This window comes from Canis lupus, chromosome 19 (assembly GCF_011100685.1).
Source record: "Canis lupus familiaris isolate Mischka breed German Shepherd chromosome 19, alternate assembly UU_Cfam_GSD_1.0, whole genome shotgun sequence".
NCBI lineage: Eukaryota > Metazoa > Chordata > Mammalia > Carnivora > Canidae > Canis > Canis lupus.
Window position 1 is genome coordinate 34591248 of NC_049240.1, and position 16192 is coordinate 34607439.

A 16192-nucleotide genomic window follows, 5' to 3' on the forward strand; every position below is an offset into this window, starting at 1 on the left:
AAATAATAAAACTAATTTGTCTTTCTTGGAAGAGATTTGAGAACCAACTTCTTATTTGAAAACTAGTAAATAAAGGGAAAAATAAATACTTATCCTATCTTTTCTATACAAACTAAATCTCTGAATAGCCAAATAGTAGATGAAGGGAAGCTTATGATTAAATAATTATTTCAAGAAAAAGTGAAGAAGAAATAATATAATGGATATATTACTATTTCAAACTCTTTTTGAATAATCTAGACACTATCATAAATAACTGAGACAGAAAGAGAGAGAGAGACTGATTCAGAAATTACTACTTCGAAGAAAAGCTTTTAAAAAATCAACTACCTAAAAAGTTCTGAAAAAATTAAACAAAACACTAAATTTGGATCTAATGATCAGTTTTTAGGAAATCAGAGGAAAGAGTAACATATTCAACTACCCTGTATCAAAATCCGGTCTGTGGGAAGCTATAGGATGGAAGGAAAAGAGACGGTGTAGGAAATTCTAACCTGAAAAAGATTCTAAAAGTCTTGTCAGTAATTTCAAACAGAGAAAATTAAAATATGTCATTATTTCATGTATAAGACACTTGGAAATTTAAGCACAAACTGGATAATGGATTTTATTAATAAATTATTGTTACTAATTTAGATGTGTTACTTTAAGTGTTTTTTAATCTTCATATCAATGGATAAAATAAAATATAAGAATTTGCTCAAAATATTTTAAGACCAGGGGAAATAGATAAGGATGAAAAAGAAACAAAGTTGGATGTGAACTGACAGCTGCAGAAGCTGAGTGATGGGCATATGGGGGTTCAGCGCATTATAATGTCTTTTATCACAGATATTTAAATTTCATAATCCATAATAAATTGTTAGAAAGGTTAGACAGGCATGATTCAGGCTTCAGAGTCAGAGCACTATTGTCAAATCTCAGCTTTTCACCTCAGCTCTTTCAAAGTGTGGCTTTTACCTTTGTGCTTTCCACATCTCTAACATGTACCAATGACTGAAGTTTCAATTCCAGAAGGCAAGTCAAGTATCACCATAATGGCTTAGTAGGTCAACACCAAATATGTATCTAGGTTGGCATTCATTATTTGGATAATGTATCACAATCCTGAGTGTGGCCTTGGACTTGAAGCCTCAGAAATCTAGTCTTATTTTATCTATAAAAGTGGTCTGACTCTCTGGCTAAAGTTCTAAACCAAAACTTCTAAATTGGAAGCCAAATTTTTATCACATAGTAATAATTTTTAATAATTTAAATGATAATTATTTCAATATTTAATAATTATAATAATTACTACTTTATGCCAAACATTTATAGCATGCTTATTATGTGTTAGACACTTATTATGTGTTAGACACTATCCTAAGCGCTTTGCAAAGGTTAGACCATCTTATTCTTATAACAATTCATTTACAGATGAGGAATTGCACACAGAGATGTTAATTACTTTTCTATAGTCATATAGCTCATAATTGAGAGTTTGGATTTGAATCCAGGCAATCTGGTCTTAAATCTGTGCTATTAAATACATTAAATTTGGTAATTACTGATAAAAATGACTCAAGTTCTATAATTCCAATTTTCAACTAAATATATCAAGGCTGTAAAAATTAATTGTTTTATGGCAATGCTGGGTCTCTTGGTTCCCAACAGAGTTGCATACCATTTTATTGAAATATTCCCAAATTTAACAGTATGTGAATGTCAAACAAGAGGGTGGGAGAAAAGTTTTTAAAGACACTGCACTTAACCACCTTCTAAACTGTGTTTGCCAATTACATGGTTCTCTCCTGTCATCAGTATTAGCTGAAAATTCATTTCACATTCTGTTTTTTTTCAAAGATCTTTATTTATTTATTTATGAGAGACACAGAGAGAAAGAGAGAGAGAGGGGGGCGGAGACACAGGCAGAGGGAGAAGCAGGCTCCATGCAGGGAGCCTGATGTGGGACTCAATGCTGGGACTCCAGGATCACACACTGGGCCAAAGACAGGCGCTAAACCATTGAGCCACCCAGGGATCCCCAGATTCTGTTTTTATACAAGCCAAAGGCTCTGCTTGAATTTCACTTAAAACAGTGGAATTTTATCAAACTTCCAAGGTTTGCTTTTTTTTTTTCCTTACCTTCGAAAGTTTCAACTAATATCTTTTCCTATCCATGTGGGGTGTCCTTGTGCTGTATTTCAATTTTTCTCAAATCTACACATTTATTCAAAATTCAGGAGACTTTGAACTCAATCTGAATTACCTACAGACACAAGATAAAATAATTGTTCTGAAGGACATAAATCTAGTTTCTCTATAAAAACATTTTGCAACCAAATTTCACTAAATTTTGTTTTTGGTAGTATTTTATTTTATATTTGCAAGAATTTTGCTGTTGATAAAATTCAGTCAGGTGAAATGTTAAGAAAATTATTGATTATATAATTCTTCATAACAAAGTCATCAATATAATCAAATATAAGTTGTTCAGACATTTAACAATTTTCTTATGTTAAATTTTAACTTAAGCCATAGAGTCCATAGAAATTATAGTCACTTCAGGGATCATATTTGGAACTGCAGGTTTTAAGGAACAGTATATAATTCACACATTAAGAAAGAAAAGCAAAAAGAGAGAGACAGAACTAACTGCCACTATATCTCGTAAAGCAAAGACTTTTGTCACCATTGTAAAAAAAAAAAAAGATTTAGTGATGCTGTTAATTAAATTCTGAGGAAAGACATTCTCTCTCTTTTAATGCTATATTGAGATTCAAAATGATTTTTTTTGTTCTAAATAATTATCCACCGCTCTTGATATAAATATACTAAAAACTGTGAGAGCAAGATATTGGGATTCTTAAATTATTTTGAAGCCAAACAATTGCTGTAATCATAAATATATTTTACTTTCATTTGTTTTGGTAAAATCAGTATAAGAAATGTATGATGAATCACTTTCAGGAGATGCTAACAAAAAATTTCTTCTCTTTTTGTTATATGATAAAGCTTTTGTATTAAGATATTTATAGTATGTTCTAATGTTAATTTTAAAATTAATATTCATACTAATAGTCTTCTAAGTATGATTAATGTAAAGGTAGAAAAATAGATAAATATAAAATTCATATTAAAAGTAAAAATTTTAATTGTCAGACTATTAATTACTAATACAAATTACATCCTAAATGATATTGTAAAAGATAGGAAACAGAAATAACTTAGATTTTACACAAATAGCATGAAATATTTTTGAATCAGTAAAAACATGTTTAATTGTTTTATGTATTTTATTCTGGAGAGCATCTTGTGAAATAATGCAGGAATGCATATTTTTATAGGAATTTTGAGAGGAGGATACTCAGTCATTTAAGTGACCTATTCCTTTTATCTTTGCCTTCACGATCTGCTGTCTTTTTTAATTATAAACTTTAAAATGAGCATATTTGACAGTAAGAAGAGAAAATAAAAAGATGTGAATCCTCATTTTGCATAATAAATTATAAGCCTGCATTGATGGTGCTGCATCCCTGCATCCATACACACCTTTCTCATCTTCACTATTGCTTTACTCAACACATTTTGTGACTTTATCACATTGCTACCCAGTTGAGTGCGTACACTAAAATATGTACTTTAGATCATACCAACAAAAAGAGATTAAAATATCTTATTCATGCTGTCATAAATACAGAGAAGCAAAAAAGGACACCTCAAAAGTAGATATTACAAGTGTGCACATGTGTCTGGGTGTCTGGGTGTATGAAGAGAAAACGCATCCTACTTGAGAACAATTCCTACCTGTGCTCCCCTCTAAATTGTACTGGTGCCTCATACATATTGAGGAATATAAAGGTAGGTCTCCGTACTGAGGTTGGGTCATTTGAGTGGGCCAAAAAGATGTTCAGTCAATCATCCAATAGACAAAGGAAAATCATTTTAACCAAAATAAAAGAGTCAAATGAAACCAGATGACTGTAAGAATCTGAAAGAACAGAAAGAAGGAACATGAAAAAATGATAGTGAGAAGAGCCATACATTTTCTAAACTTAAAAACGGAAAAACAAATATCTTGTACTTCATTTATATTTTCCTGTCAGACCATCAGGATTTATTTCTGTATACCATTTCACAATTTTTGTATGATATCTGTTCTTCGGATACTATTGCCCAACTGTTGAAGCATCTGTGACACTAGTGCCTAAATATCTTTGGACACAACAGTTCTTCATAGTAAATCTGTGATTTCAGAGTGCCATTATTAAGGCAATCTAGCACTGTATATATATATGTATATACTACATATATACATATGCATATATATATTTGTAATATAAATTGAATATATATGTGTGTATGTAGATGTTTAACACATACACACGTATTAGCCACATAAATCTATACATAACTTATTCAGATATGTTTAGGCAAACTTTGTTGTATCCTTTGATTTACAATCTGTCTCCTTACTATGACACAGTCCTTCCAAGCCTCATTATGCCAAGCATTTTATCTGCAACACCTTATCTTCTCCCAACCATGGTCCTGTCAGGTATATGTTACCATGCTCATTTTGCAGATCAGAGAGGTTAAGTAATTGTCTGAATTAACATAGTAAATAGGTAGCAAAAACAAGATGCAAAACTATGTCTGTCTACTATTAAAATGGTGGCCTTAACATGCAGAAAGGCATCTAATGAGAATTTCAGACTGCAAGGCATTCATTAGTGCTTATAGTTTGAAGCCCACTGGTCCTAAACTGGCTCTATGTGTTTTCATACAAGTAATGACAAGAACTGCCAAATGATCTGTATTTGCACTGGTTTAAAGACATATGATGAGGACTGCAGAAATGTACTTGAGACAAGCATAAATATATATTTTTATACTTTACAAAATCAGTCCCTGTTTTCATGAATCACTTTTTGTTTTGTTTTACCCAAACAGGACACTATCATACATTATTATACCACTGAAATACAAAATAAAAATGACAGAGATTTTTACATTTTCTTTTCCTTTCTAGTTATTTGATCAGGATCAGAAAAGACTAAGTTGAATTTCAGACTTGCTTGATTCAAGGTAAAAAGAGAATGCCTTTTTCAGAAAATTTATTTCTGAAAAAGAAATTGAATATAAATATACATCTATAGACTGCACGTAGAATACATGACAGGAGCTCTTCATATAAGGAAAGTCTGTTGTAAATTCTTCCATCAACAGAAAATCAATTATTTTTATGTTTGGGTTTAGGTTTGAAGAGACTCTCATAAAAGTAGAGCATACTTGTGTTTGGTTGCCTGTAAAATAAACATTTTTTGGAAGGAATGATAATTGTTTGGCACCCATGAAACTAAGTGAAAATGTGAACCTTGCTGCTGCTTCTCCCATATTATCCATTTGGTCTCCAAGGCATGTTTTTCCCCTCTATTTAAGACTGAAGTATAACTTGCTTTGCAAATAAGGTTTTGTGGCTAATTTTTTAAAAAAATCAAACAACTTAGACCATTATCTGTTGAATTCTATGTACAAAACTCTTCAATGGTTTCCCATTTCTGTTGTGATAAAATCAAAATCCAAAGGACTTTGTTTATCCAGGGAAAGTGACATAAACAGATGTTTTTTAATTTGACATTTTTACAGCATTTTTACAAAACATTAAAATCAATCATCAAATTTCAATATTCAGATCTCAAGTTATCTGTTTCTGCCTCAGAAAAATTTCCTTTAATCTCATCTGGGTCTCATAAACCCCTGACATATCCTATCATGATACTATATACCTTTCCTTTATAACATTACGTTATTTGTAATTATACATGTATTTTTTAGATTTGAATAATATCTAAAATTAATTTAGTTTAACCATGACAAGGAGTTTGGCAAATATTGCTCACCATTGAGTCTCCCAGGGCTTTTCATGGAGTATATTAAGTGGCTAACAGATGCTTACATAATGTATTTTTTAAAATGATATCCTGACATTTTTGTGCATGAAAAGAAATTCACCCCAAAGTTAACATTAGATAAGTCTGTGTAGTATGTTTTTTTTTTTTGTTGTTGTTTTTTTTTTTGTTGTTGTTGTTTTTTTTTTTTTTTTTTTTAATTTTTATTTATTTATGATAGGCACACAGTGAGAGAGAGAGAGGCAGAGACACAGGCAGAGGGAGAAGCAGGCTCCATGCACCGGGAGCCCGACGTGGGACTCGATCCCGGGTCTCCAGGATCGCGCCCTGGGCCAAAGGCAGGCGCCAAACCGCTGCGCCACCCAGGGATCCCTGTGTAGTATGTTATTGATGTACTCTTAATCATTATCTGATTTCTACATGTTTTGTAAAATATACATTGTCAATTTTATAATAAAACCAACATATTCTAAAAGCAAATGGATCAAATATAAACATCCATATCAATTATTTGGAATGACACTGACAAAATTCAGATTGCATTTATTTAAAATGAAAACTCCTTGTTTTGTATATTAACTTCTACTTTCCTCATTTTAAGATACAATTCCAAAAAAAAAAAAAAAAGATACAATTCCATTTCTTTGGCAAGTGCTCCAACTATGAAGTGATACATTTTATTAAAAAGACTTATTTATTTATTTATTTATTTTATTTTATTTTATTTTATTTTAGAGAGAGAGAGAACATGTCTGTGGAGGTGGGGAGGGCAGAGGGCGAAGAAGAGGGGGCGAGAATCTGAAGCAGACTCTCCACTGAGCTTGGAGCGGGACGCAGGGCTCAATCCCAGGATCCCAAGATCAGGCCTGAACCAAAGACAAGAGTTGGATGCTTAACTGACTAAGCCACCCAGGCACCCCTGAGTTGATATTTTTCAATCAAACTTTTTTTCTTCTCTTGATAACAAGTAAATTGTGATTTGTCTTCTGTACTGATGACTTGATTATAGTTACTTCACACAAACCACATCAACTCATTGGTACTGACTTCTTAGGACCCATTTTGTGATAACCTAACTGGGTGCTAAAGACATAAGGGAGAGGAAGACATGTTTCTTGCCATGGATAAATGCTTAGAATAGAAATATGATATTAAAAGTCACTTTGCAGTAACTGCTAATAGAGCATAATGCTGCATGTGATTTGAAGCGTGAGGCAAAAGTTGTGAGCTATTCTTGTGAATACATAAAAAGTGGGATTAGTGTCATCGTCTTCCAGAAGAATTTAAAATTGAGCAAAGTCTTGAAGGAAGAGTAAGAATTCATCAAGAATAAAGTAAGTGGAGAATACAGTCCTGGCAAAAGAAACAGCACATGCAGTGAAGTGGCAACATGAAAGTGCCTGCTGTCTTGAGGGAATAATAACAAGAAGGGCATGGCCAGTCCATATGGCACCCAGGGGAAGTGTTAGGAAACAACACTGGGAAGGGAGATGGGAGCCAGATAGTGTAGCAAATCTTTTATGTCTTGCTCAGAAACTGGCTGGCTTGGTACATAGGAAATTTTACTGCAGTAGAAAGCAGAATGCATTCTAAGTATTAAAAGTGTGTGTTTCTCTAGATTGTTGCTTCAAGAACATGATAGGATCATAAAGCTAGAAGAAGGATCCATATGCTTTCTAGCCTGATTAGTTTCAATTATTTCAATGTACAAGTAAAAATTCATAGTAAATATGCTTTGACATATTGACAGGTATGAATTGACATTTTCTACATCATTCCTTGTGGAATTTAAAAATTCTCCTTTGATATTAATGTTGTATCTTGATGTTAACACATTAGTCTATGTTTTTCTATTTTTATTTTTTGGGAAAAATTCTTTTGTTCACCAAATGGAAATCTTGAATAAGACACTTCAGTTATGATGGGGAATATTTTATGATTTATTTTCAGTTTTCAGTATTTATTATTAGAGAAACTTTGGAATCAGATAAACCATGTTTTTCATCCCCACCTGCTTATTGTCTTTGCAATGCTTATTGAAAATTGAATCTCAGCCTCCATTTCCTTATGAGTAAAGTGATAATAATATCTCTCTAACAACAGTGCTAATCACTTCAAGATGTATATATTATGAGTCAAAAACTTCCTCCTCTCTATAGCTTCTTTCTCATGTAACACCCCTAGAAAGAGTTGAGGTACAAACTGTGTCTTTGGAGGTGAAAAACTTGTGAGTTCATCAGAAACTGAATCACAACTGTGGTAGCATCATGTACTCCATCAGTGTTTCTCAGACTCGAGTATGTTCAGTACATTTTTAAGGATGAGAAAAAATTATTGCTTTGAACCATTTTTACTTTAATGTTGCTCGAACATATAAATGTAAACTCCTTCTCTTTACAATCTTTATAGCTCTTAGACAGCTAAAAAACCCTACAAATAAAACTATCAACGCTTATATTTAAATTACTAAGAATAATTCAAAAAAATCTATGTTATTATTTTGCTGAAATGAAACTGCTGCCTAATAGGAGCTCAGTAATATTTAAGAATAAATACAGGAACACACATAGAGTCCTGACAGCTGACATTCACTTTCTATTGCATTCAGAATTCAGAACAGGAATACACCAGGTTATGTCAATCGTCCCACCACTTTCTTCCATCTGATCTATAGTTAAGTCTTTATAGTGTTTACAGCCTTTATAGTGTTCCAAGATATCATTTATCCTTCAATTAGCTTGAGTGGATTTTTATACAAAAGGCAGCTTCTCTGTGTTTTTATTAGCCTGTCATGAAGTAACACTTTTCTATACCAACAAAATTTAATATAAGTATAAGCATCGATGCTGGAAGTTCCTCACAATAATTATCAATATAGATGATAGGCTTATGATTACACTATGCTTTTATTAATATCAATTTTAGTATTACAGTATATAATTTAAAATATGGAGAAATCATAGATAGCAAAAAATACTTCTACTAGCCATGAAGGTTCTGGAGAAATACAATATAAAAAAGAATTTTCTAAATAACTAAGATGATATGATGCTTGGAAATAAAAGGGTTTCTTTAAAAATATATGATAATTTCAGATATCATTATGCTCTTAATACCATCTTCATGAAAAAATTGAAAAAACTGTTTTAAATAACATTCAGAAAATGCATTTCTTTTTTAAGCAAATCTCTATTCTAGTTAGTGTGCCTTGGTGAATCTTTATCATTATTCTACACCACATTCCACAGGCTCTGAAGAACATTCCATGGAAGAAATGACTTTCGAATGATGAGTTCAAGGACAATTTTTTTTTGTCATTATAATAGCTGCAATTTTAAATTTAGATTAAATGTAGAGCATTCTATTACCTATTTTACAAAGGCCATTTTATCTGATTTTACTTCTCATAATAATGTGATGGAAACATTATTCTTTTTGGCAAATGTAGAAACTGAGGCTAAAAAGAGTTGCATTGGCTCACTGAAGTTCCATAATGAGAAAAGGACAGATGTAGGATCTAAACTCAGGCCACAGTTACTCCCAAACTCCTGCCCCTCTGCTGTAGCAATAGGTGTTCAGTTTTTTCATAACTATTTTTTAATAGGATCTGATATATGAGTTCTAGTATATTAATTATTTAAAAAGAATCAGCTTTATTTTTTTAAAGATTTTATTTATTTATTCATGAGAGACACACACACAGAGCCCAATGTGGGACTTGATCCCAGGAATCCAGGATCATGCCCTGGGCCAAAGGCAGGTGCTCAGTCAACCACTGAGCCACCCAGGCCTCCCAAAGAATCAGCTTTATAGTCAGCTCTACTCATGTTACTAAAAATAATTTTTTGCTTTGTAGATCTGATTAAAGAATCATCATCTAAAAGTATCTTTGCAGCCAGGTGTACGATTGGTATGCATTTTAATCAAAATAATAACAAATCGGGCAGCCCTGTGGCTCAGCGGTTTAGCCCCACCTTCAGCCCAGGGCGTGATCCTGGAGACCCGGGATCGAGTCCCGCATCAGGCTTCCTGCATGGAGCCTGCTTCTCCTTCTGCCTGTGTCTCTGCCTCTCTCTCTCTCTCTCTCTCTTTATGTGTCTCTCATGAATAAATAAATAAAATCTTTTAAAAAATGATAACAAATCGGAAACTAAAAATTCAGCTGAATGGTCATACTCACAAATCTGAGATGCAATTTTAGTGCTTAACATGGATACCCAAATTTCTTGGAGCTCTAAGACCAGGTCCAATTATCTCCCAAGTCTTTATCATCATTTTCTAAGGATTAACATTTCTTTTTTTTAAAAGATGTTATTTATTTATTCGTGAAAGATACAGAGAGACAGGCAGAGACAAAGGCAGAGGGAGAATCAGGCTCCATGTGGGGAGCCCAATGCAGGAAGAGAATCAAAAAGGGGCAGAGGAAATGTGACCACAACGGCTGAGTATGGCTGACTTGGCGCTCAGCATTTACACCTCAGGGGTTCAGCTTCTCTGGGGGCTTTCAGCACAAATCCACAATGATTGGAATAAGTTAGTGCTTGCACAGTTGGTTAAGCTACATATTCTGTGCCTCCTATCCCTGTTTTCAAATAGGACTCTACTACAACTAGACCAACCCAGGATCATGCCTGGAGCCGAAGGCAGATGCTCAGCCACTGAGCCACCCGGGCATCCCTATATTAACATTTCTAAACATAAAAAGAGATATGTAGGAACTTTGGGAGACATAAAGTCCACTGATAATCCCCTCTGCTCTGCTAAGGCAAAGCACACCTGTGCTATCTTGGCAGAGCCACGTTTATAGACTAAAAGTGCTCAAATTTAAGATCAACTCATTTCTTTTTTTTTTTTTTTTCATATGTATAGATATTTATTTTTCCTAAATTAAACACTAAAACATTAAATAACTTTTCTGTATCAGTACAAATGTTGCTAAGGAAGTAAAAGTGATTCAGAAACGTGTTAGAATAGGAATTCTTAAACCTCCTTAACCCCGCGGAGACACCAACTTAACGATAGACTGTGCGTTTGGTTCCAGACCACCACATAAAGCAAATACTATAATAAAGCAAGTCAGATAAGTTTCCTGTGTTTCCCAGTGCATATTAAACGTATGTTTACAAATACGACAGTCTGTTAAGTGTGCAATAGTGTTATGTCTAAGAAAAACTGTGTACATACTTATATTAAAAATATTTTCTTGCTAAAAAATGTTAACCATCATCTGGGCTTTCAGTAAATCAATTTCTTTTTGCTGGTGGATGCTGATAGTTGCTGACTGACCAGAGGGGGAATGGTTGCTGAAGCCTGGGGTGGCTGTGGCAATTTTTTAAAAATAAGATAACAGTGAAGTCTACCACGTTGGTTGAGTATTCCTTTCACAAGTGACTTCTCCGTAGTATGCGATGCTGTTTGATAGCATTTTGTCCACAGTTGAACTTCTTTCAAAATTGGAGTCCATCCTCTCAAAATCTTGCCATTGCTTTATCAACTAAGTGTATGTACCATCTCAAATCCTTTGTTGTCATTTCAACAATTTCACAGCATCTTCACCAGGAGTAGATTCCATCTTAAGAAACCACTTTCTTCGCTCATCCATAAGAAGCATCTCCTCATCCGTTAAAGTTTTATCATGAGAATGCAACAATTCAGTTCCATCTTCAGGCTCTACTTCTAATTCTAGTTCTCTTGCTATTTCCACCAAATCTGCAGTCAGAACACATGCACTTATCTGTTAAGTTTGCTGTCTTATACGGGCATGGTTTGTGGCACCCCAAGACAATTACGATAGTAACATCAAAGATCATTGATCACACAGACCACCATAATAAATATAACAATGATGAAAAATTTTGCATCATTGCAAGAATTACCACGATGTGACAGAGCCATGAAATGAGCAACTGTTGTTGGAAAAATGGCACCTAAATACTTGGTCAGTGCAGAGTTGCTGCAAACCTTCAATTTGTAAAGATCACAACATTGCAAAGTACAATAAAGTAAAACACATAATGAAGTATGCCTGTATGGATCAAAATATCTTGATAAAAACTGCAGAAACCATGTAAGATGTCACAGACAGTTGTGAGCAAGCCAAGAACAGGCACATTGAAACAGGTAAGAAGAGCCATTTTACTTTACCCTTGATCACCACATCCCCAGGCTGACACAGCTCAGTGTCTCTGGAGAAAAGCCCTGCTCATGGCTTCTCCCTTGTAAGGAAGGGAAAGGAGTAGAGTGTGCATCTGAGATTCTGGTTTTATGCAATGCTGCCCAAGGTACTGATTTTCGACTCACCTGACTCAGGGTGCTAACAGTATGCCTGGGCCACTGAGGAAAAATATAAAAATAAAAATAAAAGCAAAAAAGCTTGGCTGTGGCACAATACCTCTGTTGTATTTTGGACAGACACCAGAGGGAGCAAGAGATTATGAACTTCTGAAAAAGAAATCTGCAAACCTCCTTAATTGGGAAATTACACACAGAAACCCAGAAAATTCTCACCCCCAAAAGATGTTTTGGAGGCCCCAGAATCAGTAGGTAGGGTGACTGGTGAAATTATTGCCATGTACAAAGGCAGCCTCTAATGATTGGAATGGTGGCTATTTTTTCAAGTACATAAAACTTAACCAAAATTTGAAAGGCATATAAAGAAACAGAGACACATAGTCAAAAGAATAAAATAAACCTTCAGAAATCATCTCTACAAAACAGAGATCTATGAATCACCTAACAAAATATTCAAAATAATTTTCTTAAAGAAATTCAGTGATCTACAAGAGAACATAAAACTAACAAAATCAAGAAAACAATGGACAAATGGTATTAACAAAGAGATAAAAACCACAAAAAAAGAGAAATCCAGAAATTTTGGAGCTGAAGAATGCAATAACTGAATTGGAAACTTCACTAGAGAAGTTCAATAGCAGATATAATCAAGTAGAAGAAAGAATCAGAACGCAAAGATAGGTCATCTAAAATTATTGTGCCAAAAGAGTGAAATTAAAATAATGAAGAAAAGCAAAGACAGGACACCTGAGTGGCTCAGCAGTTGAGTGCCTGCCTTCGGCCCAGGGCATGATCCTGGAGTCCCGGGATCAAGTCCTATATCGGGCTCCCTGCATGGAACCTGCTTCCCCCTCTGTCTGTGTTGCTGCCTCTCTCTCTCTGTGTGTCTCTCATGAATAAATAAATCTTCAAAAAAGGCAAAGAGAACCTGAGGGCTTATGTGATACCATAAAGTGGACCAATAGACACACTATAAAAGTCCCAAGAGAGAAGGAAAAGGAAAAGGACATTATTTCTTGTTTGAAGAAATAATGGCCAAAACCATTCCAAATTTGAGGAAGAAAATAGTTATCTGAATTGGAAGCTTAAAAGACAACTAGAGTGAACTCAAAATGGACCTCAAATAGCCAAAACAATCCTATGAAAGAAGAACAAAGCTGTAGGCCTCACAACTCTTGATTTTGAAACACATATAAAGCTACATACTACAAAGTAGTATGGTAGTGGCATAAAGACAGATACAGAGACTAATGAGGCAGAACTAGAAAGCCCCAAATAAATCCTCATGTATATGGTCAAATGATACACAAGGATCTCAAGACCACAAAATGGGGAATGTATAGTATCTTCAACAATTAGTGTTTGGAAAATTTGATATCCATATGGAAAAGAATGAAGATGGATCCTTATCTCATATATAAAAATTAAATTGAAATTGATTGAAGACTTAATTATAAGTCCTGAAACTATAAAAGTCCCCCCAAAATACATAGCTGATAATCTTCATAATATTGGAATGGGCAATATTTTCTTGGATAGGACACCAAACAAGGAACAAGAGTAAAAATAAACAAATGGATGTACTCAAACTTAAACTTTTGTGCAGCAAAGAAAACAAAGTAACAGATTAAAAAGGCAATGAGAGAAAATATTTCCAAACAATATATTGGATAAAGGATTAACATCCAGAATGTATTAAGAACTTCTACAGCTCAATATAAAAAATAAATAACCCCGGACAGCCCCGCTGGCTCAGCGGTTTAGCGCCACCTTCAGCCCGGGGTGTGATCCTGGAGACCCAGGATGGAGTCCCGCGTCAGGCTCCCTGCATGGAGCCTGCTTCTCCCTCCGCCTGTGTCTCTGCCTCTCTCTTGCTCTGTGTCTCTTGTGAATAAATAAATAAAATCTTAATAAATAAATAATTAAATAAGTAACCCAGTAAAGAATGACTATGTATTTCTAGGGGTGCCTGAGAGACTCAGTCTATTAAGCATCTGACTCTTGGCCTTGGCTCAGATCTTGATCTCAGGGCCTTGGGTTCAAGCCCCAGATTGGGCTCCACAATGGACATGGAAAAATAATAGGTATTTCTCAAAAAAAAAAAAAAAAAAAAAGAAAGAAAGAAAAGAAAAGAAAAAAGACATAGAACTGTCCAACAAGCATATGAAAAGATGCTCAAAATCACTAATCATCACAGAAATGTAAATTGAAACAACCATGAGATATCACCTTACATTCACTAAAATAGCTACTATATTTTTTTAATTTTAAAAATAATGAATGGGACAAGGATGAAGAGAAATTGGAGCTCTTTGCCCACTGTTGGTGAGGTTGTAAAATGGTGTCGCTAGTATGGAAAATAGTATGAAAACTGCATTAAAAAGTAAAGAAATAGTTTTTTTCTTCAAAAAATGCAAAATAGGATTAATGTGTGATTTAGCAATCCCAATTCTGGGTCTATAGCCAAAAGTATCGAAAATAGGATCCTTTTAAAAGAGCTTTTTGCACACCTATGCACCTTGGCATTATCCACAATATCCAAGAAATGGAAGCAAGCTAAATGTCCACTGACAGATGAAGGGCTAAAGAAATTGCGGTCACAAGTACAGCATGGGGAATATAATCATTAAGATGCTACCAATTTTTCTTGGTGACAGATGGTGACTATACAGATCATAGTGAGCGCTGAGTAATGTTTAGAATTTTTGAATCATTATATTGTACACCAGAAACTAATCTACTCTTCATATTAATTATACTTCAGGAAAAAAAAAAGAAAATGTGGTGCAGACCTGTATACAAACAATTGAATATTATTCAGCTTTAAAAAAGAAGGAAATTCTGGCAAATACTACAATGTGGATAAAACTTGAACACGTTATGCTAAGAGAAATAAGTAAATCATGAAAACACCATATTTCATGATGCCACTTACATAAAGTGAATAAAATAATAATAAAATGAATAAAAATAAAATAATAAAATAATCAAGCTCATAGAAACAGTTGCCAGAGATTGGGTGGAGGGAGGAAGAGGCATCGTTGTTCACAGAGTATATAAAATTTTATTCGTAGATAAAAGGGTTTTAGAGATCTGTTATACAACAACGAGTATAAACAATACTGTACAGTACAGTTAAAAACTGCTAAAAGGGGCAGCCTGGGTGGTTCAGTGGTTTAGCACTGCCTTCAGCCCGGGGCGTGATCCTGGAGACCTGGGATCGAGTCCCACGTCTGGTTCCCTGCATGGAGCCTGCTTCTCCCTCTGCCTGTGTCTCTGCCTCTCTCTCTCTCTGTGTCTCTTTCATGAAAAAATAAATAAAATATTTTTTTTTTAAAAACTGCTAAAAGGGTAAACATATTTTTAACGCAATACTGTATATATGTATTTATATTAATAATTACCACCATAAATTCATTATAAGAAAATCATTGCAAGGCTTACTTTTTACATATACTTTTTTAATTGGGCAAATTGTGTTTCTCTTCGTTTCTTCTCTTTTGATTGAATTTTTCTCTCAGTCAAAGCTAAAAATGTTATAGGAGTGTCAAAGATCTTAACGTCATTATTTTTTTAAATTTCAAAAATTTGACAATGTTATTTCCCTGTCTTCTTTTTTTTTTTTCTCTCTGAACCCATGACAGAAATGGAGATATTTAACCACTATTTTCTCAAACCCTTCATATTAGTAAAGGAGATGAGTCTGATATTAAAATGTTCTGATATGGGGGACACCTGGGTGGCTCAGTAGTTGAACATCTGCCTTTGGCTCAGATCATGATCTCGGGGTCCTGGGAGCGAGTTTTGCATTGGACTCCCCGCAGGGAGCCTGCTTCTCCTTCTGCCTGTCTCTGCCTCTCCCTCTATGTCTCTCATGAATAAATAAAATCTTAAAAAAAAAAATTCTGAGCTGGGCCTTTGGCTATTATAAAGTTCTCCTAGTCTGTGAAACATATTGAATACTTACTCACAATTCCATTCTTGGACTTTGGTTTCATTTCCTAAGAGAG

The 16192-nt window shown here is 34.2% G+C and overlaps 1 long non-coding RNA gene across 16 annotated transcripts in view; it reads right to left on the reverse strand.

The window, feature by feature from the left end:
• Window positions 1–16192, reverse strand: part of LOC106560027 — a 141660-nt gene that overhangs the window by 19225 nt on the left and 106243 nt on the right. For 3 of the 16 annotated variants that reach the window (XR_005374133.1, XR_005374126.1, XR_005374127.1), the window contains one exon: window positions 3787–3970. The exons of 12 other annotated variants lie outside the window; for them this stretch is intronic. This is a non-coding gene — a long non-coding RNA (uncharacterized LOC106560027). Of the gene's footprint in view, window positions 1–2124; window positions 2249–3786; window positions 3971–16192 lie in introns of all 16 variants that reach the window. One more of the 16 variants, XR_005374128.1, reaches the window with a different exon arrangement.